Source organism: Spodoptera frugiperda, chromosome 4, assembly GCF_023101765.2.
Source record: "Spodoptera frugiperda isolate SF20-4 chromosome 4, AGI-APGP_CSIRO_Sfru_2.0, whole genome shotgun sequence".
Classification (NCBI taxonomy): Eukaryota; Metazoa; Arthropoda; class Insecta; order Lepidoptera; family Noctuidae; genus Spodoptera; species Spodoptera frugiperda.
The window spans coordinates 11,737,275-11,765,221 of record NC_064215.1 but is presented as its reverse complement, the minus strand read 5'-3'; the positions used below and the strand labels follow the sequence as shown (position 1 = coordinate 11,765,221).

General features: G+C 32.2%; 1 protein-coding gene across 1 annotated transcript in view; it reads left to right on the top strand.

Annotated features, from left to right (window-relative positions):
* Nucleotides 1-780: 780 nt before the first annotated feature.
* Nucleotides 781-27,947, top strand: part of LOC118272783 (protein embryonic gonad) — a 117,430-nt gene continuing 90,263 nt past the window's right edge. Inside the window, exon 1 of the mRNA XM_035589460.2 lies at nucleotides 781-1,407. The gene's annotated coding sequence lies outside the window, so the exon portion shown is untranslated. The remainder of the gene's footprint in view (nucleotides 1,408-27,947) is intronic.

The following is a 27,947-nucleotide window of genomic DNA, read 5'->3' as shown; positions in this document are numbered from 1 at the left end:
ATATTATCCGTATTATTTTTATAAGGTAGAACATGTGGAATATTTACCTAGTGCATGTTTAGAGATTATTCAACTTTACTTTGAACCAAAAACTACGGTCATTTCAATCAATATTTGCCCGAACTAATTAGTATGTACGGCGTACCATGTCGTCCGTAGACAAAATAAATAACTCAATTGTATTTGCGTTCAACGGTACCCGTAACACGTTTTCCTTGTGTTACATTTGCTAAAAATTCCTTAAGTTTTCTTGAAATCTTACAAAAGTAGGTCACGACAGATCAACGTTATATGTAAATATATTAACGACACATTATGAAAGGGCCGTGAGCAGTTTTAATTAACCAGCACATGCCATATGTCACAAGTCTCCACCAATTACGCGATGATCCACAAATCCCCACTTTTAGGGGGGCAGTCATTGCCCCCCTATAACGGTACAGGCGGGGCCTGCGCGGGACACGCCAATCGGCGCAAATGCGGCGCGCGCGCACGCCGATGATCTAAGCGAATGATCTAGCGTGCTTGTCATTTCGCGAGCACCGGATTGGTCCGTGATAAAATATTTCGTTACGCGATCACGATTCGGCGCGATCTAGTTTCGCTTGCGCGTTATCTTATTTTTTATTGATCGTAAATGTCTTGCGACGATTGACATTTTTACGACATAAATAAACTTTGACCTAGTTAATTTTCATTCAAAAGGATATATTAAAAATGTTGAACAAGCGAGACGGCGTGTTAATGCATGATATAAATCATGATTACAAAAGAACGGTGCATCAATAAATTGAGGGTGCAGCACCTGTGCATGCGCACCAAACAAATAAATTACTCGAGCAGCGACGAGACGACAAAATAGCTGCTCACACTGCCATACGGTACGTGTTTTATGGTCCTACAACATAGAGAAAGTAACGGTACAGGGAGCACGGCCTTCCCACCCGATGTCCGACCGCTAACTGACTGATGGGCGAAGCTTAACCTCTGATAATAAGAAAGCGGGACAGCAATACTCGCCGCTGCCGCGTGCGAGCGGGACGCGAGAAGTATCTTCTTCGGTGATCGTGAAGTGCAAGATGAGTACACAGTCACACAGTCACATACGGACCACATCCGAGTGAGGCCCGGCTTCGGTTTTTAAAAAACGAAACGCGCGATCCGCGGTGCGCGTACGCACGGACGCGCGGACGAATTCGGATTTGCGAATTTATGAAAAACTTTTTTAAATTATGACGTTTTGAACTGTACATAGTGGATTGATTGTGCATATTTTTGTGTCGTTTTTTCAAGTGTAAATATGAGATACGAGAAGTAGCTGTTTAGTGGAGGACTTTTTACTTTTTTTGCAAAAATTAAGGAAGTAAAGACATCAGCTGTGTCAAGAAACAGGTGTCAACTGTCAAGGTATGTTTGAAAATTGTTTTTACGGCATTTTACAGCATATATTCCCTTGTACAATTTTACGATAACATTAAATACTCATAAATTTCATCCATTTATTTTACTATACGTTTCGCATAGTAATTTTTATTTGATCTTTTTTTTAAGGTAGTGGTAGAATTTTTTCATCATTATTTTTTACGATCATGTTTTTTAATGTTTATTAAATGTTTATTTTTTACGATTATTAGCTAGTTACTAGATAACATCTGTATGTTTTATAGCATTTTCATGGATTCGTAAAATTATGAATTAGGTGTAGGATATTATTGTGAAATATGATTAAATGATTGGATAAAAAAAGAAAACATTATTCAAATATATTTATAGGTTAGATTGTGAAAAATATGATCTCATCATTTTTATTTTATTCGAAGAAAAATGTTAAGTCATTTAAATAGATACGTAGGTACCTATTATATGCTAAATGCTATTTGAAAAAAGATATTAAGCAGAGTTATACCTAATTACTACATAGTTATTAGGTGTTAAAGTAATTGATTGATTAAAGTAAAAACATACGGATTAATTATTGGTTTGATTGGGAAGCAATTAAAAATTAATTAATATATTTTTATCAATTGATTCTACTTATTTTATAATTATAAATAGTTAGTGGTAGTTTTTTTTATTTCATTGATGCATTTGCGGCTAATCTGATTGACTGATAATGACAACATTTTAGACGGGTTAACTTAAAGGAAAGAAAGGAAGAAAGGATAAGGGATAATTTAGATATCTACTGTTTTATAAGGGTTGTGATTGTATTTGAGAGTAAGTAGTTTATTTTCTGTTGATTTGCTGAAAATATTAATAACATTTTTTTTTAAACAAAATATAAAGTAGATATGAACATTTTACTTAACAGTTTAACTTTGTGATATTTGCGTTAATTGCAGAAGTAGTACCTAAACGGAATTTACGAATCAATCATGATTATGTTATACATTAAACCTATTGTTTTTGGGTTTGATTTGTTTTTCAACTCTAACTGTCTTTTACCGTAGTAAACTATACAATATTAAAAATGGATTTGTATGTACAGATGTATGTTCAATACCAAGAAATAAATAAACACAATAAACTATCTACCTAGTACCTAGTCATAACTACATGCATGTCTACTAAAGTTTGGCGCCAAATCTTTCTAACCAGAGATCATTAATCTTATTCATCTGGAACGGCCACGCATTCCGATCGAGATAAGATAGGAGATCAAAGTTCACACCTAGTCAATACTTATTGTTTTTACCAGTACAGTACGTACGTACTTGTCAAAGAAGTGGGGAATTCTTTTTAATGACGATTCTAGTTTTTTTGTTCTGTGGCGCTGTAGTTGGGAGTGTTTTGTGAATTGTTGTCTTATGTCGTTGTGATTAAGGTTGATTGTGCTGTTTGCGTTTTGATTTGATTGTTCTATTTATTTTGTTTACTGTTATTTATATGATGTGATATACAGGCTTTATTTAACTACGGCGGTTTAAACCAGACGAATTTCAGTCAAGTTTAAATCTTTTCTATATATGTATAGAAAATATGTGCAAATAAATTATTATATTTATTAACTAAAATTAAAAAACACATTATTTGTGGTAATTCTGATATGGGACAAGCCTTAACCCTTCGTATGTTTGGAACGTGGATCCACGCGAGACACAATGTGTTTTCTATTGTTGTCTTATATCTTACATACGGCATACGAGTGGTTAAAAAATCAAGTACTATCCTAAAATCCTCCTCCATAGTATAAATATATAGTAAAAAATACCTGTCCACTTCATGACCGCTACAAATCTAAAAATACTAACATTTTATAGGTGAAGTCCATCCATTAGCTTCCTTATGCATACAACCTTCCTTCGTGTTTTATATTCAAACACTTCAAAGTCAAATAGGTAGGTTATTCTATTTTCCGCAGATATGTCGATAGATACTTGTGTAAGTGTAAATATTTTCAATGTATCTTGTAGCTATTCCTATTTACTGCCTTCAGAACTTTAAATCTATATGATTGTCTCGTTTATCGAGTAGTCGCAAGCGTAACTATTGAGCAAGGTGTTGATTTCGGGTTGAGAGAAATTACAGTGGGCTGTTTTCAGATTTAAATTTTAGTGTTCGATTTTCATAAGACATTCAATACCTATTACTTCTGTCGTAATAAAGTTATCGACTATCATACTCTTATATTATATAGGTGAAAGTTTGTTTGTTTCTCCGTCAATCATGTTGAAATGACTGAAAGGCTTTTTTGAAAATTGGTAAGTATACAGACAGGGTATGAGGCATGAGGTGACTTGTGTGACAGAAGCTAGTTAGTTACCTGTAAGGGTTGAAGTCGATGAAAAATGACAATCGCGAATATTCGCCAAATAGTTATTACGAAATGGAGGAACTAATACAATTTGCAGCTTAGTTTAAGTAATCCGAATATCTACATTTAGCTTAACTAGGTACCGACATAAGTATATAAAGAAAGTACAATAAAATCAATGATAATTAATCACTGCTCACGGGTATCACAGAAACATTAATTTCCTGATTTAACCACTAGTTTTTACATTTTATGAACGAGTAACAAACTAATTAATTGTTGTAATTAACATTGAAGCTCCTTGTTTTATGTTTAATCTTGATTAGAACGGTAACACTTAATTTAACAACGATTCTCTTGATAATTATTTATTTATTGAGTAATTTATTTATCCTTAGCCACGGTTTACGAATAGATATTAAAATTATTGTTAACTTTTATAGTACCTAAATTAAATTTCCAATTTGCACCTCTAAAGTAAGATAGAATTGTGTGTTGTACATGAAAAATAATATTAAACCTTTAGTAACAGATGTTAAGAAAAAGCATTAACTTTAAAAAAACGCAATGTCTATGATAAAAGGCAATGTCGAAATAACTGTCAATCAGCAAAAAGTATCCATAATTTTTTAACATTAGTTGTAGAAAAAAAATTGGATAAAGTACATAAAGAAAAAATCAACGATTACTTAATCAAAAAAGGCATAAACTAGATACAAAACCTATTCAAAAAAATCAAAAACCAGAAATCTTTTACTAAGCTAGGCGTCCGCTAATTAGATATCAATTGACCATCAAATCATCTTTTTGATGTCAAAATACAAAACGTTACAAAAAAATAAAGAAGCAACATCTATGAAAGATTTTTTGAATACTCAGTTCTATGTATAGATAGATATAAGATATATTTTTATTTAATATTAATATTACATAAACTGCCTTAGCAATTGTATGTCGATGATGATCATGATTTTATTCAAGTATGTACAATAATAAAACAACTCAAGGTTTGAAATATCTTGATTATTAAAATCATCGTGTACTAGATGTAGTGTTGTGTAGTGATGGTGGTTTATCGATAATTCGGATATCGATAGTACTGGTTATTGATTAAAACAACTATACTAAAAACTTATGAACACAATTTTTTAAATACATATTTTGTTTTACATAGGCTCGTCACTTGAATTTTCTCTTTTGTTGTAGGAACATTAGCAAACAAAAACTTAACATATAAATCACAATTTGGCAATATCGGAATAAAAAAATCGTGCGTGCACAGAACCGATCGCCAAGGCACTACACCAATTTATGCGATTTGATTATGAATTATGACACTATATCTAACTAATATTGCATCATTTCACTAAATTACTTACTCGTTTACCTATTGATAAAGTAATTGATAATCATATTAAATTTTATATATGCATACAAACAATACATACTGCGCCATTTATTTCTGAAAGAGATAAGAATGTTACAAATTGAATGTCAAAATAACTTTTAGTCTAATTAACTTGTAATTTCTATATAAGATTAAGCCTATCTAATCACACATGTTATGCTATTAATTTAAAATATAAAAACATACTACTTTCCTCGGGACACTTTATCGATATGTAAGTTTTTAAACTGACATAGTCACTAGCACTAGTATTAGAACTTGAAACGGGATATTTACCATGTTTATCGATATGGTTGTACATTATCGATATAATCACAATGGACAACACTAGTATTTTATAGTATTGGGCAATATTGATGTGTGTGTGTCTATGTAGTGTGTTGTTAGGTAATCAATCATACATACTGTGATATATCTGACACATGTTAGAGATCACATTCATGTGTTCGTGTCACGGATGTGAGGAACTCTGATTTTTTATTATTTTGAAATAAAGTTCTGTTTTGTTTATTTTATTGTTGTTAGTTATGACGTTTTTCTAGTAAGGTAGACTGGGAAAATTTTGTTATTGGGATGTTGATTTAGAATAGGAAACTGAGTAAGTGTAAAGTTTAAGTCAAAGAGGTAGCTGTATTACAAAAAGAAAAACTTTTTTATAAACGGGAACCGCCTTCTTAACTTTAAATCGAACCTCATTTTTTAAGTCAGGTAATATGCCTAAAACCTTCTATTAAGTCTAAAAAATACTATGCTGAAAACCGCATCAAAATTGGGTCAGTTAAACGCCAGATAAATAGATAATCGCGCACAAACATACATACATAAATACAGGACAAACTGAGAACCTTAATTTTGAAATCTGTTAATAACCTAATAACACTTGTTCTGATTCTAGAGAATCAAATTCAGCAGGTACCGTAAGTTTTAGAGCCCAAACTGCTACACTTAATCTTCCAAAAAATGGTTGTTTTTTTTTATTGCGTTTGGCTAGCAACTCGTCTGATAGTAAGCGAAAAGCGATGTTTTGGCCAACGACGGACTACTTCGTAGAAAAACTCACACTAGCCACCGATTTTCACCTAAATCCTACTTCACTTTCTTACAAAGTAACGTTTTCCTTGTTATCTCAAACCTAGAGTAAATTTATTCCTGAGTTTAATGAAAGTTTGTCACTTATCAACACGCACTGCTCGTTAAAATCTTAGTTAAGCGGCTTTCACTCCAGTTCTCAAACAGTATAGTTAAGTTTTATAGCCTTAAAGTCCAGCTTTAGTAATTGACGAAAAGATATCATATCAGGAGAACAGCCATAATATTATAATCCTATCTTACTAATTTTATTAATGCGAAAGTTTGTGAGAATGTCTGGTCTAATTATTTTATCACGAAAAACCATTGGATAGATTTATATGAATTTTTGTATGGATATAATTTAGGGTCTGGAATTACATATAGGGTCATTTTTCCCGAGAACGCGGGTAAAGTCGCTGGTAGAATCTATTAATAATATATAAATAATAAGGCCTATTTTCAATTGACTATAAGCCCCAAACCAACTATTTTAATTACGCGAAAAACTAATATAAAGAAAATATTACAATTTCATATAGTTTGTAAAATTATATCTACCTCACATTGGTAAGTAGCTAATGCCCTTCAAACAACAAAACTATAATTAGATGTCAATAGTATACGCTAGTCTTTCAGACCGCACACAGTTTTATGCCGCTATTGTTGAGTGCGAGTCATAAGATTATAGCGATTTCATTATTGATCTTATATTTAAAAATCTTCGTAAGCTGTAAAATATCTATTTTGGATCCATGGATAAATAAATTGAAAAAGAAATATCATCATCATCATCATCAGCTGAGAGACGTCCACTGCTGAACAAAGGCCTCCCCCTAAGTCCTCCGCAATATAAAAATAATTATAATAAGAATAAATTTAAAAATCATAACAAACAAAGAAAATAAAGCCTTTTCAAAACACAAGAGATCGAAAACAAAAGAGTCAATAAGATTGACCATTTAATGGTAAAAGTTAAATATAAATAGCCGATTAACTCCTAACATAGTTTTATAACAACAAATAATAACATTACTTGTCATTATGACATGACAGTTTTCAACGCCATGACAGTTTGCCAATGAGACGAAAAATAAGCCCCGTCATGGGAATTCAATAATATTTTTGGCGATTAAATTCAATGAGTTTTGTATTCTTAATTTACTTTTGGACTTAATTAAATTTACTTTTTTATTAATCATATTGCTTTGAATGTACTCTTGACAAATATCATCGTCTTGATTCTCACGTATTTATTGTTCTTGTTCATCGGAGAAAAATTATAATGATGAGAATTATAGTAAATTTAAATCTCCATAGGTGATAGACAAGTTAGAGATTGTAGTTTATATAAGATTCATGATTTCAAGAGAGCACTTGTTAATCGATCTCGGTCAATTGGCTGTATCAATGATTTGTTATAAAAATAAAATGACGGTGACACCAAAACATAATAAAAACGTGTTAAATCGCTTACTTCTTTTAACTTAAAACTCATCTTCGGTTAGAGTAGAAAGTTAGGAAACAAGTATGGTTTTTACAACAGGGTGTGTCTGCGGTCAAGTAGACAAGCGATTTTCACCTCTCCTCATTTCATGGCAAAACGTCTGTGTCTTGCAATTGTCTGGTTAACGTCTGGCCGTCTGCAGGTCTGGCTTGATTGTGATCTTTGAAGATAATAATTTATCCAAGAAATACTTAAATAGGGTTCTATTAGGTTCACAGTTTATATGTCTTTTTGTTCCTGCTGATTTTTATATTATTTTATTTTTAGGGATGGGTAATGTACCTAGTTGTCGAATATTGATAAAACGGTATTTATTTTGATTCGAGTGCGTAGTTAGTTATTGCAGTTGCTAATGGCTACTGTACAAAAAACAGTGGCATTATTTTGCTACAACATCACAATGTTGAAGAGTTATAAGTAGTTTTAATTTTGTTATATGCTAAGTATACTATAAATAAGACCAAAAACTTGATTGCCCAAAATATCGTGTACCATTTTGCTTACACAACTTGAAACTTGAAAAGCTTTTACATAACACTATCACATTACAACTGAACTCATACCTTCAGGTACCGTTACACCACTTCCCATAACTTCCATTGTCATCTTTATGCATTCAGCAAATACAATCCTACTTTTTATTAAACAATTTGTGGTCCTTTCTCCCAAAAACTTCTTTACACACGCATTCAACTGCATGTCCGACTTCTGTCATCTGTGTAACGGTATTGCAGTGTACAAATAAATTTATTTCGTAACTTATGTATCGGGATTCACCGTACACTTTAGATTTCATCTTGTAGTACGATGTCAACACGCTCCGTGATTAATAGATTTTGAGGTTAGAATTAAAATGAGGTGGGACCGTATCGATGTGTTAGGGAACTTACATACTTGTGTAAACTTGGAAAATAATTATTTTTCCCCAATGTTTTAGTAGATTTTTTTTTACGTCAAAATAAATTTTTTTTTAAACCATTAATAGGTAATTTTGAAATGTCAGCCAATACAGAAATAAATAATAGTCTGTCAGTCTGTCCGTCAGTGAAACTAGGTGCTTTGGTTTATGATTTAATGTGATTAGTGTCATTTTCTATAAGATATTTTATTACACGAGCCTCAAATTAGCATTTTATTTAAGATTTAGTATAAAAATATTTTCACATTTGTTCCAAAACATTAGTGTTGTCAATAACAGTAATAAATTGCGGATATAATATCGATATCGACATAATAATAAAGTAATTTTCGAATTTCATATAAAACTACTGCGAATGGCTTCCTAAATGAACGCGAAACGAATTCTTATATATTTTTGCCATTAAAAGTAATAAATGGTCGTCACACTTGATTTGAAATAGGAACAAGTGTAGAAGCTAATTGGCTATCGACAAAATAAAAAAAAAAATGTCTGCCAGTCGATTCTAAAATTGACATTTGGAGGTGAGAAAAATAAAACAAAATAAGCGATGTAGAACAGGCTAATAAAATACAAATTAGTAGGAATCGATTTTATTTCTGCACATTTATTAATTATTCGTAATGTTTTGGTCAATCAATGTCATTTATATGTGTCGGAGAATTTGATGATACAATTTTTAGATATTTTTTTTGCATTGTGAATTTGTACAATTTATCTAAATTAATTCATTAACTGTTTAGTGTGACGCAAAGTCTCGGTTTTAATTGCTGGTTGTGATAAAAATATTTATTTTTACATACCGTTAAATACACGCCGTATATCACTTCTATAAAAAAATAACTTTAAATTGCATCATTATATATTTCACCCAATCTTTTGATATACGTGCTACTTGCACCTTTATCTAATCTTTTGGCAAATTAAGGCATTGAAATTACGCCTTAAGAAGGCAAAAATACGTAATGTAATTAATATTTAATTATATTTTGACGATGTGGTTCAGTTGTATTTCTACAATAATCAAATAAAATAGTATATAAAGGTAATCAGGTCACACAGCATGTGTAGTGTATAGTGCGACTACAACTAACTGTGAGGTACCCTCATTTGATTCCCATACATTGCACGAGCATCGAGCGTAAGTTTCAAAATTTTGTAATGCATGTTTTAAATAAGTTAATTATGTATTCTGTAATATTTATCTATTAAAACATAATACATTACACTCCTAATACATAAAACAAGATAAAGTATTTACCTAATTATCCTTGCATAACAAAATCAATTAGGCTTACTGGCCAATACTGCTTCTTTAGTCAATCGGTCATAATGTTACTTACAAGTGCGAGGCTTAGTTTACTTCTGGGTCAATTAATTTGGTGCAATAAATTCACTTTAGTTTAGTTCATACTAAGACTTTACTTAACTTATAATATATCTAGAAAAAGACATTTAAATAAAATATAAATCATATCTTAGCCCTTTATTAAATAAATGCCTGTTATATATAAAAAAGAGTATCTTCACGATAAAATACTTGAAGTATCTAATGTGTATTCTCTCTTACAAGCCGGTAAAGTACAAGGAATGCGCCATCTGCCCCGGTCAGTTAATGAGTGGCCGGCTAAGATTTATTTAACCTTATTCTTTTACTTTACTGCTTATCTTAGTGAAAGCTTTATAATTTAACGTATGTGCTATAGTTCACGTATTACTGTGTTGTGTATTCATAGAAAAAAATATAAATTATATCTTTTCTTTCTTAATAATATGTATAGTATAGTCTTTACAATTCATTTATTTAGTTACTTACCGCTGTACTTGTATTCGTTTAATTGTTAATTATCCTTGTCGTTTTTTTTTAAGGGAAAAATCATCCAATGATTTCTCCCGCCTTAGGCGAGGCAAGAGAGAATGTCAGACTCTTACTGACTAAAAACCACCCTGTTCCTACTTCTACTTTTCGAGTCGGAGCCCCGGTATCCTGCTAGGCAGATCGCGTCTCCGGGTTAATCTCGTTTTTAAGAAATAGTTTTTGGAATAAAATCATTACTAAGGAATAGTTTAAGCAATCCTTAAATGTCGCTGACTACGGTAGTTAGTTAGATAATATGTATCCCATATGTATGATTAATTTACCTACAATTATATTTCATGCTACGTGATGATAAGAAATTATATTGTAATTTATCGATCGAAGATAAATAAACTTTGTCGGCCTTTAGATCATATTCCAATACACAAAATTACAATATTATTAACTACCTCATTATACACACGTTATCGATAAAACTAAATCGTCGACACTGCGGCGCGACACTAAAAATCGTGGGAACAGTATCGACACGAGTCATTCGCGTCGATAGTTTATCGACAATTTTACATCAGCACCTACATTTTTAACGATAATTCTACTAAACCAGAGCCAGTACTTATAATAAATAAATACTGAAAATAGATTATATGTAGCATTAAACAGTCATTAAGAGATTTTATGATAAAGTGTATGGAACAGTAAAAAGTTTTATTTCCGTATAAATATAAAGTAATGGCATAGTTTAATTAAAGTTATATGCAATAAAATGGCAAGTGCAATTATTCAGTAAAGTATAGCTTCAGTTAACTACCTAGCTAAGCTGTGATAGCTATTACAGAGCAATCTCTAGGTGTCATATCCGTAACGCAAGATTAATGTTATTATAATAATTTGTAACGACATTAAAATTTATACCAAAGTTAATTGACAATTTTATAATTTAATGTGTTATTGGGTTGTGGATAGAAAACTAAACCTAACTTCTTCATAATGTAAAATATGACATGACAGCGCCCTAATTTTTGTAAGACAGTATATCTGTCTGTCTTACTGGCCAAGTCAATCTTACTTAATTAGTTTATTATTCATATAAACCGCATTTTTATAAAAATAAACAATTAGATGGTAACTATTACAAAATTAAATGGTTTTGTACAAAATATAAAAGTCTCTGTAGGCATATTAACGTAAAGTACCTACATTCAGTAGTTACTGTCTCAACAAAGCAGTTTAAACGCAGCACCAGACGTCAGAAGTACCATCACACACTAATATGTTATATGAACTAATGAGCTTTACATAAGATGCAAGCTATAAGCGCAGTTCTACATTTCGCACGTTGTTCTAGCGTGCACTATAAAGGCACTGGTTCGCATGCCTCGCGCACTAGACGCATTCTGTGTCGGAGACGCGTTTAGAACGATGACAGTACTTGCGCTAGTAATTACTGGCATGTGGCATAAAATTATTTGTGGTATATCTACTTTATAATCATAAATTGTTATCAGATGTGTAAACTAGAATTGCTCTGCCTCGTTGGTCGAGTGGTCGCAAGTTCCACTGCTGGACAAGGGGTCTCGCGTTCGTCCCCATTACTTGAACACTATACCACAATGGTGAAAATTGGGTGCACCTCGGTCTACCCTTCCGGGGAAAAATAGTGTGACGATACTTTGTGTGTATTCTAGATACTTTTAATGGTTGAACCTTATGTAACCGCTATCTCAAGTATAACCTCAGTTTTTAGAGTAGTAAAATTCAAATTTCGTATTATAATGGGATGCCCCTAAGAGAATGGAAAATATAGATATTAAAATAAAATATTTCTCATCGTATAAAAAACTATACAAAAGCAAATATTGGCACACCTACACGCAGAAGCTTTGGTGGCACATTAAAAATTAATTAACATAAGCTATTAAAATATTAATGAGTTTGATCTACAAATTCTTCTCCAATCATTACCAAACGTAGATATTGTCCTTTGTGAATCATTAGATTTTATTTAAAAAATATTTTATGGTACAAAACTGAATACCCCCGCACGCTATAATGCGGTAATAATCATAAAAAACATAATTAAGACGACATATTTCGTCCAAAACTGTTATTTTAATTATCATAACATTTTCCGTGAAGTTTTTTAATGTGTTGGCAATAAAATATTAAAATGTTTGCCCTGAGACGTTGGGCTTGTCACATAACAAAATCGTAAACTACGAAATCGAAACGAGAAAAATACGTAACTTTAAAGTGGTGCAAAAGGTGTGAAATCATTATTATTCATTTAATTAGAATGATTGGTTTGTAAGTCATGAGATCATTGAATGACCGCAAATCAGCCTTCTTGGTCGTTTTGGTTTATTACTCCAAAGGTCATTAAAAAAGTGTTATAACGGGGAAGCCCGCGTTCATCAACAAACGTCCTTGACTGCATTTTTTATTGTACATACATTATATACCGACATAAACAAGACATAAAGATTCATCTCGCTAATATTTGTGAATTTTGGAATACTTAACTTGGGACCATTTATCCATATATGTACAATAATCATCTACTCACTAGAATCGATATAAGCAAATCGATACCTATTCCAAAATCGATAACTATTCATTTTAAAAACTACATTCCTAAAATTGATTTGTCATTATACAACTCCATCACTATTTTTCTTTTATATCTAATAGGTAGTTGACTAGCTATACGTGTTAAGCACAACATCCTACCAGCAGTTTCATTAAGTCGAGTAAAACTAGATGAGTGTTTTCTACCACTTTATGGCAAATGCCTCGTTCCAATTACTATCTTAAATAACTAGCGAATTCATCTTTTTCCAGAAAATAATATAAGCGAGCAATCATAAGTATCATCACATAACCATAACTGTAGTCTTTAGCAAATAATAGTCGAGTAATAACAGGCGAGTAGTGCAAACGCGGCACGACGGGCCTAGTTTTGTAATTACGTCCAGTGAATAGTGTTAACTAACTTAATGCGTAACTGTTTTACTTCTAGGAACACATACTGTTTGCTGAGCAAAAGTTACTTGATTATCTTAGTTTTCCTTTAAAGAAAGATCGCCTCATTTGCCTAGTAATTACTGGTTCAAACGATTGCCTCAGTTCGATATGGAGTGGGTCCGGAGATCGAGCAATGTTTGAATGAGACCATACCACTGGCTTCTTTTAGACTTAATTATCGATATGATGTTATCAATGCAAATATCTACATACGTATGAGATCTTAGAAGAATGTCGTTGGTCTGTAATCTTTATTAAGCTTCGCTGCGTGTACCTTTTTGTGATATGTTTGTGTTGTTTTATTGTAATACACATAAAGTTCATTTTATCCCTTGATTTTCATATAGTAAGTTAGTGTGGGAAAGCCATGTTTCGTTACGAATGGGCCGGCTCGACCGGAGTGATACCACGGCCTCACTGAAAACCGACGTGAAACAACGCTTGCTTTGTTTCTACCTTAAATTCCTAACACTCAAAAGGCCGTCAACACACTTTAACGCTTCTTATGTTTCGGGCATCCATGGGCGGCAACAATTGCTTAGGTATTATCAGGATCACCTGATAGTACCTAAGCGACCTGAGGGATCACCCTCAGGTCGTTTACCGGCTGATACCATAAAAAAATTCTAATATAATATGCAACTTGCAAGTATTGTTTTTATTTAATTCGTTGAAACAAATTCGGAATAAAAAATAATGTATCTCCAATTTCAATTAATATAATGACGCTCATAAAGGATTAGACTAAGAAGGATTAATAAATCAATATCGGTCACAACATAAATTAGATTATATTGGATTAACAAATTGAAAATTAATAAAATCATATTATTTTTCAATGACAAAGAACTAAGGAAATTATGACAAATGAAATATAAATAGGTAATATTATTCAATTAATTTCTAGAAACAAAATATCCACGTACATTGTAAATAAATATTTAAGCATTCTGACCTGACATTGTTCAACATAAACCTGACTAATTAATTCAATTAAATACTTGAAATTTAAATAATATCTAGTTGAATAAAAGAGTAATAAAATTAGAATTGTATTTTAATTATGATTTAAGACAATGATAAGAAGACAAAAAGGTAATAAAATGCATTGATTATTTTTTATTTCCTAATAAAATGGTTGCTCACAAACATTTATTATTATTAAATAGCAGAAATGAGTATCAACTCACTTGTTCACAATGTATGACACATTAATTGATTACCTACATTCTAATTTGAGATATTTCTTGAATTATTCAACTATTGAGGTATTCGGAAGTAGATTATAAATAACTTAGTCCGAATTTGCTCATGACACAATCGCTCAGTACCTATTAAAAAAAATACCATTTTCCTCAATTCGTACATTGAATCCGGGATCGATGTGTCTACAAGTCGTTTACCCTATAAATAGCATTCGTGTCATACCGTAACAAAAATGTTAGGTACAAATGGCAACGGTATCGAATAACAATATCGATAAAATACCGTACCGTATAATTATATCGATTATTTTGGGTCAATGGTGGTGTAAATAATTAAAAATGTTAATCGTATTATAATTTTAATGAAGAGAGCGACGTCTGCTTTTTATATGTACTTAATGTAATACAGTTGAAATGTTTGTTTGTTTCACTGAACATACAATTTTGGTAATGAGAATTATCATACCATTTTTTTGAGGGGGGATAATCATCCAATGTCTTCTTCCGCCTTAAGCGACGCGAGAGGGAGTGTCAGACTCTTACTGAGTAAAAAACACCCTAATCCTACTCCTCCTTTTGATATTATTAATTCATCATTATGTATTGATCATCTATTCATGATACAACATTGCAGATAAACCTAGAGGTAGTTTAAAGCCTAACTAATATGAAATGACAAGAAATCATCAAAACACTTCTAGAATCTACATAGATACTTATAAAAATCAGTATGTCAATCTCACATCAAAATACTGTACAATATGGAAGTGAAACCGCGTAGATCAACTAGTTTTATTATAATATCGCAATTAATATCCATAAGACGCTAGATTAATGAAGTATAAATGTTCTGTTATAAAATTGTATCATAATTATTATATTTCTGCTTTTGCCTTTAAATAGATATGCGTCAGAAACTAGTTTGAAGAAAATGTGTCTTGTTTTCCTGGTTTGTGATTCATCGGAATTGGTTCAAAGGTTTTTGAGATGGTGAGTGATAAAGTAACCAATGACGCGTGTTAATTGAGTGGGCAAACGTGTCATGATATTTTGAGTTGAATTAGTGTTACGAGAAATATTATTGTGATATTTAATTTTCGAAGATTTAGTGATATAGATTTGCAACTACTTCTTTTGTGATAAACTCAACTTCAACCTCATCACAGGAGTTTTTGCATTTAGTTTGACTTACTTGATTCTTGAGTGAGTGAGGTTATCGGACGGGCAATTACTTTCCTTCCCAATGTTCTTAATTCCCAATTCCCCAACAACCATTAAATTCCTAATCCCCAAAAAAACCGGCAACGCACTTGTAACTCCTTGGCTGTCCATGGGTGGCGACGGTTGCTTAACACCAGGTGATCTGTCTCCTCGTATACCGAAACGTTACTTTGTATTAAAAAAAAATCCGAAAAATTCCAATAATACTTTACCCAACCCAAAATTTGACCACGAAACCTAAACACATAAAAGTGTATCATCAACAAAAATCATCAGTATCCATTACTCAAGAGGTTTTGAACTGATTACAAGTAAGTCAAACAATCGGTCACGCTCACACGCCTGACGTGACGATGACGGGCTCGTCAAACTTCGGGATATTTCGTGAGCCATCGGACTTAAAGCGCACGAGTTCATCTGGGAAAGGACGCTGTGATGAGCGGAGCGGATTGGTGTATGTGGGCTGAGTGATGAGAAAACAGCGTGTTTTTATCGGGCATCACTTACCATCAGGTGAGATAGCGGCCAAACGTCGACCCATTAAATGTAAAAAAAGTCATAATTTAAAATGCAATCTTAATATTTATACAATAAATAAGCATTTAGAATGAACGATAGCGATTGTAAAAAGTTTACCAACTTCATTTAATTCACTTTCATTTTATTTATTTTTTGTGATTTAACAGCAATTTTATAGAATCAATTCTTGCACACAATATTAGAAAAATATAGGCCTCACCAAAGTCCTTCAAAAATAAATGCCAAATCGCTAATCGCTTACACATTAAACCGCAATTGAAACAAATATAAAAGTACACAGAATCTAGACCTAATTACAGCACGCTATGATAATTGCAATAACATCACTCAACGTCACTCTGGTTCCTATAATTACTGAACAAAAATATCATTTACACAAATATCACGAATATGACTAACCTATGACCGTTACCGGTATAACACGAAAATTATTACATTTGTAATATCATACCTACATCTTAAGTGTATGTGTATATTTTATTTTTATGTGGAGTCAATTCGTGGACCGATATAAGTGTGGCTTGATTTTTTTTTGGATTTTTCTAATATCACTAGATTCAGTTCCTCATTTATGGATTGTATAATGTAAATATTATTTTGCATGCCGAAAGGTAAAATGTATAGGGTCAATTTACTACCATTCCATCTTATACCTATATTATTAGCAAAAAAAAATCTTTCTTTGAGTTATGCATACTTTGGTATTACAATAAGCGTGCTTAAACATTAGTCCTATTTTAGAGATAGTCAAATAATGGATAAATACACTCGTAATATCGGTCATAGATTACATAATTTTGATTTAACCAAGCCAAGAGTATTGATCATAGATTGACGCATTTAAAACGAGACTAGACCAGTAAGCCAGATAAGATAAAACAAAAAAATAATAATTAAAGCATTCTAGAGGTGTGGGTATAGCAATTAGTCGATGACAACGTTGCGAAATTATTTATTTATTGCTATGAGTGATTCATTAGCTAGTATCGAGATTTATTGGCTTCGTAAACCGGAACCGAGTGATCGATATTCGATAAAAATCGATAATCGTTTTGTCGATGCAATAAAATTAAATTGATTGTGATAGTATTGTTGTATTGTTGGATGTTTAATTTGATTTGTATTGCAGTTGGCTTTGATGTTTTGCGATTTGATAGTGTTTTTGATGAATGGTTGTAGAGCGTGAGAATTTATGAAAAAAAAAAATAGGGCGGCGGGGAATCAGCCTACGACTTCTCTCTCCCACTTTGGGTGAGGCGACAGGGAGTATAAGACTCTTACTGACTAAAAACCACCCCGTTCCTACTCCTGCTTTTCGAGCCGGATCCCCGGTAATCAGATCTTTCGCGACTCCTACTAAAATAAATATGTTTGATGTAATGTAGCACTATCTATATGGTTATTTGGATTGAATATGATTAATCGTATTAAGCATAGGATTATTCTTTCTAAATATTACTTCTTAAAGCCTAAAAAACATGTTGTTAATAATGCATTAAGAAGTTTAAATCCACATATTTTTACTAATAACTTTACATCAAAATTAAAATGATTTTCAAAATAAAAAAGGAGTGACAGCTCTTTAAAATTACCAAAAAGAATCGTGATCCAATTTAAATTGTGCTTCATTGTGACGAAATCTTAACGAGCGATCGTTTCGGCTGTCATCGTGGAGTGCGCACGCGCAAGTTGACACCGCACGTCAAAATCAACGAAGTAGTGACAGACGAGTTAATTTGAACCCAACACTTTAACTGATGGGTTAGGGTTCAGTTCTCGTGCGGTTAAATATCATTTAAATTTTGGTTTTTTACTGTCTCTGACTCAACCACATTTATGGTTGAAAATATTTGTACTGATGGTTATCTGTGTTTAAAATCATGTCAATTATATTAAATGAACTAGAATGTAAGACATGAATTAATTTATGTAAAATAAGTGGACAACCAAAGATAGATACATATCTATCTTCCACCATGTGGTGAGAGGCATGATAATTATGATAGAAAGAAGTTTGTGATGAAAGAAGTTTGTGACTTCTGATAAGGAAAAGTCGTAGAAAATCGATGAAGAGGACCCCACTGTAGGACTTTTTGCTGTGTCCTGGGTGTGTTTACAAACATACTAGTTCACATACATATCTGTGGTGTCAAGGTAAAAGGGGATAAGTCATAAATTTTGAAAAATGAGTTAATGACACAGTTGGATAAAATAAATGAATTAGTTTTACGGTAAAAAGGAGATAAGTCAATTTAAATTGAGAAAAAGGAGATAAGTCAATTTAAATTCACTTATATGACCACAGATATGACACCCAGACCTGAATCAACAATTTGTAGATCACACAATGGGTTGCTCCGGGCGGGATTCAAAACCGCTACACCTTGTGTGGCAATCAGTTGCCGTGCAGTCCTTGGTCTGATGAGTAGGAAGAAGAAAATATTATAGAAACGATACTAATGGCTTTAATATCTCTGTAAATATAATCAGTGATATTTTCTTACAAAATCATCAAGACATTTCACTACAAATCATAATTGGAGAATGTGTATTGCCCACTGGCCCACCATGTTATGTTTGTCAGCCCAAATAATGAGTTCATATAAATGTTTACAAAATAAATTTGGAAGTTGAATCGGAACGAACGTTGACAGCGTCTTCACAGTGCATTGTGTGCGTTGACTCTCACCTACATAGCATTCTGGAATGTTCTCAGAAAACATTCAAAATGTCTTGGAAATTATTAACGTAAACGAAGCTTCATTCATTTATGAGCGCCTGGTACCTCTACGGCGAGCCACCTTAATCTGTCACTTTAATTTTCAACTTTATCGCCTCTTAATAAAGTATGTTTTTTTACTGATCTGAGTGGATGCTGATGAATGATGATGATGTCAGTATGATATCATCCTTAAGAGATCCTGATTCTCACGCATGGGTAAACTATACAGTTCCTTGCCAAGCCCTTCTTATCAATGGCATGAATCATTTTAATGAATGAGTGTGTATTTGTAACGAGATCGTATTAATTATCTTTGACTTTAAAGGTAAATAAAGGAATGTTTTTTTTCGCATAACTTCCTATTTGTCATCCTCTTTGAAGAACTATTCACAGTGTCATACTTACTGTAGATTCATCTTTTGGTGGAATAATCTTGTTATTTGAGCTCTTTATAATTTTGAACTCAATTTATAAAGTGGAATGTCAAAGTCAAAGAATTTCCACAGAAGTGCTTTTAATATCTTTTCGAATCAAATTCTATCAGTCCAAAATTTTTCATTCTAAAACCAACATTTCTACATTTCACATTAACATTCACAGTTCATGCTTTAAACAGTTTATGGACCACAATGTTTCCTTTCCTACAGCCTTTACTCCCATTTATTTTGTTCAACATAGTCACATTGATGGTGTACACTCATCAATTACTGGACCAATATCAATGGAAGACCTCTCACGTCATAAAATAGCTGAGAAATAAGTTACTCTAGTGTTTATAGGTTTGGAGCCATTTGAGTGTAATTGTGAAGTCACACATAACTGCGAAATTTTAGTTGGAGCCAATGCACTTTAAGGTGTTCTAGAGTTTGGTTCTAGAGGTCTTTTGAAGCTGTTCATGTTAGAGAATATTATTATGTTTCGTGTTTATTTTAATATGCATTTATACTAATTTACTTTTCGCTCTTTTTTCTACGGCATTTTATGGAAAAAGAAGTGAGGTTACTGTACAGGAAAGGGCACGATTCGAAAATGTTTCTTCTTTGTACCGGTTTTAGGAGAATAGTCAATTACGCCAGGCCATGAAAAATTAAAGGAATCCTACAACACGAGAGTATTATAGGATTCCTTCCTATGGCTCGAGGATAAAACTAAAGATGATTGGGATATTTAGTATTCTGCCATCGCGAACCTCTTACAAGTATATTGTCCAAAACAATCCCTTCATCTCTGCGGTGTTATCAAGGTCATAACTCTTCAATAACCGACAGCCCGTAGTTTTCACTATGGTGACAACCTCCACTGACCCACAATTGGGTCAAACCGATCTCCGCCCAAGGGCCACCCACGATGTGACCCCTAAACTTGCTTCAGCTGATGGAAAAGCGAAAAAAGCCTCCTGCGTGTGGCATGTTAATGTCCACTGTTCGGTTCTCGGCTGTTGCTTTTTGCTGGTGCAAATTAATCTGGTTTCCATTAAATTGATTTCTCGCTGCTTTTGATGTGGGAAGGAAATTGTTGTGTAGTTTAATGTTTTTTTTTCATGGTGTGAATAATTAAATCTAGATTGTGGCGATGGACTCAATTTACTATCTATGATGTAGTTAAAATGAAGAATGACTACAAGTTTACGACCTGTTATGGAAAGGCCATATTGCGATGGATATAGTTATACTATAGGTAAGCTTGCTCCTTAAAACAGATGTTAAGCAAACCTATACTGCCTTCTTCTTTTTCTTTCCATCTTTTGACGAAATCGGAAATCTACCTGAACAAAGTCACTCGAAAACACTAGTCTTATTAGGCTATGTCCAATACCCCACCTGTGTTTTAATCCCACCCAATGACCCAAAATCTGTCACCATTAAAGGTGAATGACCTGATGTGCACTTCATGGAGAAATTTCAAGCCATCGTCGAGGTCATTGACACTGGACCAAATAAATCCACATTTTTGTGCGAAACAGTAATATTATCGATTGAATCATGACTGTAAAGGTCACCGGTTCGACTCCGTGGTAGGTCGTCTTAGATTTTATGATGGTTGTAAAACTAGTAGGACAACATGAAAGTAAAAGTTATTTAGTCGTTTAATTACTGAAAGCAACTTTAGCGTTGTTATTCTAATGATAATAAATAAAGCATGGCGGACAAGTATATTATACTGGATTCTGGTTCAAATATGGATTATTTTTGTTAGGTAGGCACTTATGAGAAAAAATACATTAGTATTTTTACTTTTAGCGATAAATTATATTTAACATATCTATGTATCATTTCAGAACAAGTAAATTTTTGTTTAACTAATTGGAGAAATATGTTTTTTTTTTTTCAGGACCTCTGAACGCTTTCCCTATGATCATTAAGGTTAACCTATATCAATCTATACGATTCTTTTTACTCCCGGTTACAAATGGATAGGTATTTTAAATAATCTGCAAATTACATACTATGTGAAAAGTAAATCATAACACATTTTCAACAAACAAACTATAAAACAGAACAAAACAAAGATACATATTTCCTTATAGAAACGAAATGTAGCGAAACAGTACTTTTCCTGCATTTTATGTCAAAGGAAAGTTAGTGGTTTCAAGTTATAACTGAGCAACACACCATAGAAACACCATTGTTAGCGAGTTTCCCTAAGACTGCGACATTGTATGGCAGGCGTGTGCGCAACTAAATCATAATATTGTGACAGACATTGAGGAAAAAGTTTTGAAGTTCGAAAGTCGTCTTCGTAAGACAAAGGTCAATTTGTTTGTGTTGTCTATCTTGCTAGAATGGATAGGAGGAAAGAATGCACAGATTAAATATTGTGATTTATTTATAAAGTAACGTAACGATACTTAGTCTTTTTCATTTTCGATGTATTCGAGCCGGCTAATAATTAGTACCCTTAGTATGAGTTTACTTTACGTTGAACGAAAACGTGCTCTCGTTGCAATTATTTTAAACGTAAAGCAAACTTATTCTAAGGGTATTATTGGTTTATTATGATTCTCATGTAATAAAAAATGAGCTTATTGCCAATCAAAATTACCTGAGTAAATTAATAGACTTACAAATTAATTTTCCTTTAAAGTTTTAAATTTCAATAACTATAGCCTCAGATAAAATTTTGTTTTATTTTTCATGTATCACTCATGAACAAAATTACTAAGCTATGCTTAAATTTTTAACATTAAAAAGTCATTTTCTTTACAGAAATTATGAACGTAATATAGTAAATTGGTTGTTGACACCTAATTTAATAAAATGGAAATTAAACCTTATAAGTGTCAAATTATAATAATTAAAAGTTCAGAATATAAGGTAGCAGTTCACATTATAGGTAGTATCGGCCATTGAAATTATTAAGTTGACATTTCAACACGTAATTAAGTTAGTAAACTTAATTAATTTTAAAGAATCGTAAGGAAGTAGCGAGTGCTACTGCACTCGTTAACTTTTATTGATATTATTTTACTTACAGTTGTCTTCATAATTGCTTTTTTATTAATCAGCTATTTTTCTTTTCAGGTAAGTGTTTAAATATTTCCAAGATAACATCGTCATTGGTTCAACATTGTAAGTAGGGGAAGTCAGCTCAAAGCGACCATAGGAGGCAAAGCGGCCACTCTTAATTTTTCGGTTATTTGATAAGATAGCGCAACGATGCCTTTCTGTACGTATAACCAAACCTCTCGCCCCGCGCCAGTCAATCATTTAAAGCGATGAGAACAAACGCATGGTTCTAGTAACGACAAATATATTTTTGTGCGTTTTGTTAAAATAATACGAGGTAAGTTCAACCTGTTTTGGTCAAAACTATTTATATTAAAATGCTTTTATTGCACGTTTAACGTTACTTATCTATTTTGCCTTATTTGTGTGGTATTTGCTTCGAAATATAGTAAATAATGTGAGTGAAAATATTTTTTTTAATAAAATGGTTGAAAAAGGCAAAGCGGCTCGGGCAAAGCGGTCAACTGACCGCTTTACCCTTACTTTCATATTATCGCTGCATAGATATAATTCTTATTTATTTTGTTTACACCACATCAGGAAGAAGGCGTCTTAGAGTACTTGTTTTATATGGACAACCTCTTTTTTGGCCTCACAAAGGAAGATTTTTTGCAGCTTGTGTTTCAATATGCTGAATCAAACCATATTCCACATCCTTTTAAAAATGAAACGGCTGGACACGATTTTTATAAAGGCTTCATCATGCGTCATCCTAATTTGACCTTGCGACACCCAGAACCCACATCCATAGCCAGAGCTCGAGGCTTCAACAAATCCCAAGAATATCGATTTTTATAAATTACTTTTATGACTGACTGTGATTAAAATAGGTAAAATATTGTTGATTTTTTTTTATGTGAATTATATGTGTTGATTTTTGATTTTGCATTTTTATTTTGTCAATAACGGTATTTACCAACAAAAAACAATTTATTGCTTGAAAACTTTTGGGGTGGCCACGTTGCCCTTACCCCCGTGGCCGCTTTGGGCGACCACTCGGGCAAAGCGGTTTTATGACAAGTTTTCGTAAACTGCAAATCATATGATTATTATTCAACTTACGCAAATTTCAATTGGCCATTACAAAAATTCGATAAATTCTCGACTAGCTAGTATAAAATTATCTTTAAAAATCTTTCGTTTAATGGCTTTTTTTAAACTCAAAGTTAAGGTGGCCGCTTTGAGCTGACTTCCCTACTACTTTTATTTTGTTCATTTCGCGTAAATATGTGGATAGTGAAAGTTAAGCTAAATAAGTTATCTAGATCTAGTTCAGTCTAGACTAGATTAATTAATAAAATTTAAGTGTCTGTTTGTAATATTGAAATAACTACTTTTTACTACTTGTATATGAATATACACCAAAATAATATTTTTTTTTCACTTTTGTTTCGACTAAACTTTAAAATGGCTGGACTGATTTAGATAGGGCTTTTATTGGGCAGGTAGCTAATGTACTAACGAGTAACTGAGGCTACTATGATTTAAGAGAATTGGAAGAAAAAAAGGTTAGTTTATAAAACAAATATTCAAAAAATCCATTATTTTGTTTTGGAATTATTTTTTTATAACAAAATCCGTAATCCACACCTCACATTCATACATACATTTTGATATATTTTTTAACATCATTCCTTCTCTATATGAGAAGAGGCTTTAATTCAGCAATGGGACAGTTTATAATAGCAGTAGTAGAAGTTAATTAACAGATTTAATTAAATTCCTTAAATAATGTCAACCTCTAATGGCAATTTCGGTCAAAATATATTGAGCATAAACAAAATATATGAAATTGGAACTCTTAATCAGCGTATCGTGGCCACAGTTTAATTAGTAGGCCATATAATTAAAAGCTCGCATCTATAATTAACAATTATCATAAAATTATAATAGTACTTTACTGTCCTACAATAAAATTAACCCAGTTTGGTGTTTGATGCAACTTAGTCTATGACAAAAATATATGTCAAATATTTTTATATTTCCCTAAAATTATGTTTATGCTCTCATTAACTGGCTGGTTTTTGTGATCGCTGGACGCATTTGGATGCACAGTTAGTGCTATGGTAGGTAACGGTTAGTGGGTTTGATTCCCGCACAGACCAAATCTTTGTGTGATCCACAAATTGTTGTTTCGGGTCTGGGTGTCATGTGTATGTTTGTAAACGCACCCACGTCACCTATGACAATGTTTTAGTTAGTCAATTCCCATAATTTTCCCGCTGCATCTGACACCTGCACGTACAGAAGTCACCATGCAACTTAGTGACAAATGCAATCTTCGTTTCAATATTAACACAAACAGTAAAACATGATTTCAATTTTCCGAAACGTCTACCGCACCTTGAAATGTCGATTTAATACTAATATAATACTTGTGATCATATTAAACCTTAAACAAATAATAAGACACTAAAGATTGCACACGATTCAATAACGTATAAACACTTTCCTTTCCTATACATGATAATAATAACGTTTGAAAGTTATCGACCGTTTGTACCAACTGCGTGTTTTGTCCTCAGTCGACTTGTATCATACTCGTAATGCGTTTATTTGATGATTGTATAAAGGTAGTAGTCGGCTTTCAGTACTTGTATGGTGACTTCGTTTTGTTAATGTTTCCTCTGTTAGGCATTATTATGTTTTATTTAAAATACTTTTACAATGAAACTTGAATCGTATATTTCTGACAGTCAACTATTTTTACCTAGTTATTTGATATAGATCGACATGACCTTTATAATTAGGTATCAACAATTTATGATTACATAAACCAATTCCAATCTACAATTTTTATTTTTTTCATAATCATCCAATGACTTTTCCTGCATTGGGTGAGGCAAGAGGTATAAGATTCTTACTAACTAAAAACCATTGCGTTCCTAGTCCTTCTTTTCGAGCCGGAGCCCCAGTAAACCTGCTAGGCAGTCCGCAGCTCCGGATCCTAAGCTAACCTTAACCAACCAAATTGGATCAAAAAATTATCACTATAAAATAACTATTTATCACTTCAACGGTTGACCTTACTGGTTACCTTATCTCAGACAATCAGCTCATAAATATTTCTACTAGGTATTGAAAGTGGAAGGTCCAGCAAGAATAATGGCTAATTGCTATACGCATAGGCCTCGGACTTAATGAAGATCCACCTGACCTTATGATCACTTTCTAAGTTAAACTTAAGTTAGGTTTATGTTATTGAAGTTAGATTTTTTAAGAAGGCAGGTAAGTATTATTATTTATTTTCTATTTAACCAATTTCAAAAAAGAGATTCTCAGTTTGACGTCTACGTAACTATGTATGTATGTTTGTGCGCGATTATCTCGCGTTTAGCTAAACCGACTTTGTTGCGGTTTTCAGAATAATATTTTTCAGACTTGGAAAGAGTTTTAAGGTATATTAACCGAATTAAAAATGGAGTATCGCACGTTACCAAGTGGAGGCGGTACCCTTTTTTAAAAAAAAGTTTTATTTAAATACATCGTTTGATATAAAAACCTTTTGTTATCAAACGATAACATTTATGGACTTTCATTGTTATGTCCATAAAAATAATAAAACACGACTGGTCCACTAAAACATTTTACTACTCGTACCTATTCAATGAAGTAGCATTTCGTAATACTAAGGAAGTCTAATAAAATTGATTATCATAGGAATCGTGCATTTTGATCGTAATATTTGTAATCTTTTGAGAGACGCGGCCGCTCGTAAACGACGTATTCGAATTAAAAGCTGCCTACCATTCTACGTGTTACTTTGTTAGGGTTACGCATGGCAGTAAGGAGAACCTTAATCTCATGTCAAAAACATAGTGTCATTGCCTTTTATCCTCGAAAAATATATTGTAGTTCTCATTTTATGCTATGATTCAGCTGTATTCCAAAGTTAACCTAATTTATTTTAGATATATATTATGACCCGGACTGTAGAAGGAGTAGGAACAGGGTGGTTTTAGTCAGTGAGAACCTGACACTCTCTCGCCTCAGTCTAGCAGGAAAATGTTACAATTATTATGCCTCAAACTTTTTTAAATAATAAAATCATTGTAGATAAGTTGATACTAATATTACAGATTTAACTTTTTACATTGAGTATATCCAATACACAATAAGATAAGTTTGGGATGCAAATAAAAAAATATAAGATCTAATCTAAACTTCAATACTTTTCAAATTATAAAACAAAATACGGAACCTTCGACATGTAACCCAGTAACCAACCCAGCAGGTTTACATTATAATTCAATAAAACAGTTTCATTGTAATAAATAGTTTTATTATAATAGATCAGTTACTTCAGTCGTAAATAAATTGATAAACAATGAATGTTATGTATTTTACGGAATTTTTATATTTCAACCATAAAACTTTGATGCAGTTTGTTTTATCATTTTTTATGTTATTCTGATAGTAAATCGTTGTTGTTTCTTGCATTTTATGTCTTTGTTTTAATTTGCATATAGAATGCAGTGTGGGAAAGCTGAAAAGAATTCATAATAATAAAATAGTTGAACTATTAACTATGTTCATGTTTTTACAGCTTTCAATCATTTCTATTCACTAATTTTCCTTTTGAGAGTTTGTTTGTACTTGCTAAAGTAAACTTTTAACTATTGTAAAGGTCTATTTTAAAACGTTCGTATCATCATCATATTCATAATTATAAGACATTCACTGCTGAACATAGACATATTGGGGGAGCTCAATGACTAGTTCATATAAGATCCTATTAATAATTTATGACTATGTTTTCCTACGAAATATGTCAAATTAATTTTGATACATTTATAATATTTCTAATAATACCATATTTCGAACAGCTCTGAAAAAGGACCTTCTCCTTGTAAATAAAAATGAATTTTTGTTCGTTAGTCGCGCCATAAACTCGAAAACGGTTGGACCCATTTGGAAATTTTAGCTTAATTATTTGTGAGAAGAAAAGGAAAGGTTTATTGGGACGGTTTTAATGTTATTGAGATCAGCTAGTAATTTATATTTATTATTAATAAGACTGAATTTGCGCCAATATAACCTACATTTAATATAATACGCTATGACCCTATGAAACATAAAAAGGAAAGTAAAGAATCAGATACCTATATTAAAAGTCGATTAAAAATATCTACGAAATACCTGATACCTATTTATAGGCACATTCGTTAGATCAATCCACCTCAATAAACACAAAACTATTTACAACTAAATAAATACCGTTGAAACGTAAATAAAAATGTAGTGATAACATCAT